The 5,012-nt window shown below is 37.7% G+C and overlaps 1 non-coding gene across 1 annotated transcript; it reads left to right on the forward strand.

Moving 5' to 3' along the window:
• The first annotated feature begins 2,153 nt into the window (after window positions 1–2,153).
• On the forward strand, window positions 2,154–2,260 carry LOC127108555 (small nucleolar RNA R71). Its single transcript, XR_007796086.1, has one exon. It is a non-coding gene; the product is annotated as a small nucleolar RNA R71 (small nucleolar RNA).
• The last annotated feature ends 2,752 nt before the right edge of the window (window positions 2,261–5,012 follow it).

Raw genomic sequence — 5,012 nt, forward strand, 5'->3', positions numbered from 1 at the left:
CTTTGGTACTACGTGTACAAGACTAACCCATTTGCTATCAGATATAGGATATATGATACCTGCCTCTAATAACTTGGTTATTTCCTTCTTCACTACCTCACTCAGGATCGGGTTTAGTCTCCTCTGGTGTTCCCTAGAAGTTTTACAGTCTTCTTCTAGCATGATGCGGTGCATACAAATAGAAGGACTTATTCCTTTAAGATCAGTGATGTTGTAACCTAGTGCGGTTGGATATTTTCTTAAGATATGCAGAAGTTTTTCTGTTTCGAGTCTTCCTAGGTCAGCATTAACTATCACTGGTCGTTCAAGTTCTAAGTCTAGGAATTCATATCTCAGATTTTTGGGAAGTGTTTTCAGGTCTAGGGTTGGTTTCTTAAGGTATTGCGTAGGGTCCGGTGTTATTGCTAAACATTGGTTAAGTTTGTCTTCTACAAGATATTCAGATGATTTGTCTTTTTCTAACTCTGTTTCTTTTATGCATTCATCGATGATATCCATGAAGTAACATGTATCTTCTATTGCAAGTGCTTTCAAAAATTGGGAAAGAATGAACTCAATTTTCTCTTCTCCTACTTCAAAAGTGAGTCGTCCTCGTTTTACGTCTATGATTGCACCGACAGTTGCTAAGAACGGTCTTCCCAGTATAATGGGTGTAACTTCATCTTCTCTAATGTCCATAATTATAAAATCAGTTGGAATGTAGAATTGACCTATGCGCACTGGAACGTTTTCAAGAATTCCTACAGGATATTTAACGGAACGATCTGCTAGTTGCACAGACATTTTAGTTGGTCTTAATTCTCCCATTTCAAGTCTCTTGCATATGGATAAAGGCATAACACTAATACCGGCTCCTAAATCGCATAAGGCTTTGTCGATGACAAATTTTCCTATGTGACAGGGTATAGAGAAACTACCTGGGTCTTTAAGTTTAGGAGGCATATTCTGGATTATAGCGCTACATTCAGCGGTGAGTGTAACGGTTTCGCTATCTTCAAGTTTCCTTTTATTAGAAAGAATTTCTTTTAAAAACTTGGCATATGAGGGCATCTGCGTAATAGCTTCTGTAAACGGAATTGTGACGTTTAATTGTTTCAGTAGGTCAACAAATTTTTTAAATTGGCCCGCATCTTTGGTTTTAATAAGCCTTTGAGGGTAAGGGATAGGTGGTTTATAAGGTGGTGGAGGTACATAAGGTTCCTTCTTTTCTACGGTTTCCTTATTACTCTCTTCCTTTTTCTTAGGTTCACTTTCCTCCTCAGTTGACTTTTTAGAGTTTTGGTTTTCTATCCTTGGGTCAGACGGTCCTTCCACTTCTTAGTATGATTGCATGAGCGTGGCTTCTCGGGTTAGGTTGGGGTTGGTCAGGAAATGTACCAGTTGGGGCAGCAGTAGGCGCTTGTTGTTGAGCTACTTGTGATATTTGCGTTTCCAGCATTTTGTTATGGGTAGCCAGGGCATCTACTTTACTTGCTAGTTGTTTAATTTGTTCGCCAGTGTGTACATTCTGGTTTAAGAAATCTTTATTGGTTTGCTGTTGAGAAGCTATAAAGTTTTCCATCATGATTTCCAAGTTGGATTTCCTAGGGGCGTTATTGTTAGGTGTAGATGGGATCGGCTTATGATATCCCGGAGGTATAGCTGGGGCTTGATTTGGAGCTTGTCCATGTGCGTATAAAGCATTATTACTCTTATATGAAAAATTGGGATGATTCTTTCAATTTGAGTTATAGGTATGCGAGTAGGGGCTTCCTTGAGCATAGTTTACTTGCTCCGCTTGGATTCCTGTTAGGAGTTGACAATCTGCAGGAGTGTGACCTTGGATTCCACAGACTTCGCAATTCTGAGTTATGGCTACCACGGTGGCTGGAGGTGATACATTTAAACTTTCAATTTTCTGGACTAGAGCATCCACTTTTGCATTAACATGATCAAGGTTACTTATCTCGTACATGCCAGTTTTCGTTTGAGGTTTTTCTACCATTGTTCGTTCGCTTCCCCACTAATAGTGGTTTTGAGCCATGCTTTCGATAAGTTGGTAAGCATCAGCATAAGGTTTGTTCATCAGTGCACCACCTGCGGCGGCGTCTATTGTTAACCTCGTGTTGTACAGGAGACCATTATAGAAGGTATGAATTACTAACCAGTCCTCTAAACCATGGTGTGGACAAAGTCTCATCATGTCTTTGTATCTTTCCCATGCTTCGAAGAGAGACTCGTTATCTTTCTGTTTAAATCCATTTATCTGGGCTCTTAACATAGCTGTTTTGCTCGGCGGAAAATATCTAGCAAAGAAAAACTTTCTTCAACTCGTTCCATGTGGTGACTGAGTTGGAAGGAAGAGATTGAAGCCATCTTCTAGCGCTATCTCTTAACGAGAAAGGAAAAAGACGAAGTCGAATTGCCTCTGAAGTGACACCGTTAGCTTTAACAGTATCAGCGTATTGGACAAACACGGATAAATGAAGGTTTGGATCCTCGGTAGGATTTCCAGAGAATTGGTTCTGTTGCACTGCCTGTAACAGTGAAGGTTTAAGTTCAAAGTTGTTTGCTTCGATTGCGGGTGGAGCAATACTCGAATGCGGCTCATCTTGCGATGGAGCAGCGTAATCTCGAAGAGCACGAGCTGGTTCTGCCATCTCGGGTATCGAAGGGAAAATATTTTTGATATCAGGAAGTTCAACAGGAGGGAGATTGTTTGCAGCACGATATTCCCGAATTCGTCGTAAGACTCAGAGATATAGTTCGATATCGTTGATTCGTAAGTAGAATGGCTCGCCTTGTGAGCGAGTGTGTGGCATACAAATCAACGAAAGAAAGAAAAGAAAGGGAAAAATAAGCCTTAGTCTCTACAGCGTAACAGAAGAGTTACGATATCGACTAAATAAAAGTCCCCGGCAACGACGCCAAAAACTTGATCGCGACTTTATGAGTCGAATTTGGGGTACAAACTGCAAGTGCACAGTTCTATCGCGTAGTTTTAAAAGATATCGATCCCACAGGGACTTATGAATCGATATACCATTATCTAAGGTTACTTCGTAAAGCTAAGGCGGGTAATACTTTGATTGTTTGGGGAAAAGTTAAAACTAAAAATAGGATCTAAATTAAATATCAACTAAACGGATATCGGTATGTAGTTCGTCGTAATTAGGGAATCAATTCTTCGTTGGTTTCTTGGTTTTAAAATAAATCTTTTCAGTTGACACTATTGATTAAAAGTCTTATCTCAAACTCTCGCTCTGTTGAATAAACTATGATTTTATATTAACGTAGCTGTCACTTATTAGTTAAGTCAAAAACCACTTTTTGAAAACAATAGAATCCGTAGAAACTCTTTTTAAGAAAACACTAATCGTTTAAACACCCTTATCTCAAACTCTCACTCTTTTGACTTAGGTTATATAATTAAATTCAAATGCTTAACTCTCGTCCTCACATTCAATCTTTAAAATTACTTTTTGAAAAAGATTAGAATTTAATTAACTCTAAAAATTGCTCTCGCCCTGATCTAGAATTAATGTCCAATTTACACTGTCCAGTCAAAAACTCAAACTCTCGTTCTATTGCTTTTAACTTCTTTATGTCTTTTACTTTCGTACAAAAACCTTGTTATTAAACCTGTAAATTAAGACCGTGAAAAGAATGATTTTAATTTTAAACTTAATTAAACCAACTTTGTTTTGATTCCTTCATTCCGCTTACTCTACATACTGATACCTAAATAAATTAGCCAGACATGCTAAACAGACTTAAATAATTATCATGCATAAACAAATTCATCTCAGGCAAATAATATAAATAAACAGTAAAGCAGGGCATATATAAATTCAAACAATAATTAAAGAACCTGAGTAATTAACAGCAGTCTTGAACACTCCACCACAGACCGGTTGGATTTGTTCTTGAATTCTTCAATCAAACAGAAAAATAAAAGCGAAGGAATAAAAAAACTAGATTCTAACGTAAGGTTAGATCCGGTGAAAGGTACACAATAGTTTCCGGTGTAGAAACTATTGTGCGAAAAAGAATTAATCAAGTGCTGAAAAAGAAAATAGAAATTGCAAAGGAAACAATATAAAAGTTGTAAAAATAATGCTGTAAAATATGCTTATGCTGCTGGAAGAGAAAAAGTGTAAAAAGAGAAAACGGCGAAGAAGAAAAAAAAACGTCCCGAGGGTTTGCCAAAAACTACAATTTATATTGGTCTCTTCTCGTAACTGCTTCCAAAGGTCTTCCGCGTCAAAGGGTCTTCACGTGCCAAATGGTCAGGCGTACAAATAGGCCTCAACATCTATGAAGCCAAAAATATAGGAGACTGGTGTGACGTCCGTCACACCATGTGTGACGCTCGTCACACATGTGGATAAAGCGTGACGCTCGTCATAGCCTTTGTGACGCTCGTCACAGGTGCAGCGCCTGTGCTTTTTGGGCTGGGCTTTGGCTTTTGATATTTGCTTCTTTTCATTCCTTTTTCACCTCCTTTTCTTCCTTTTTTACTTGTGCTTCAAATAAACTACCTGAGATAAATAGAAAGAAAATACCGCGTAATATCGAATAAAATGAAATAAATTGAAGTAAATAATAATATAATTTAATTAAATTGAGTCCTAGAATGTGATACTATTTCATGTTATCAGTCATCCACTCACAAGCATGAAGATATGAACCTATGCATCATTCATGAGAAGGGCTCCAACTTGGATAAAATCAATAAGTATGTCACTAGCTCTCACAAATGGAAAAGGGGCAAAATCTTCACACAATACCATGAGGAATAGGAGACTTACAATCTCACTTACAAAAATGTTATTTCCTTTGGGACAAATTTCGCGATATGTTAAGAAATCGTAATTTGACTTATGTAGAAGTCACAACTATCTAAGGCCGATCAATAATAATATTAATTTAATGCATGCTAGAGACAAGGTATCAAGACCAATCTCCTAAAGCATATCATACACAAAAGTAAAAGGGGATGGACCTATCTCAATCAAGCTCATGTTGATTCA

This window comes from Lathyrus oleraceus, chromosome 7, assembly GCF_024323335.1.
Source record: "Lathyrus oleraceus cultivar Zhongwan6 chromosome 7, CAAS_Psat_ZW6_1.0, whole genome shotgun sequence".
Lineage (NCBI taxonomy): Eukaryota > Viridiplantae > Streptophyta > Magnoliopsida > Fabales > Fabaceae > Lathyrus > Lathyrus oleraceus.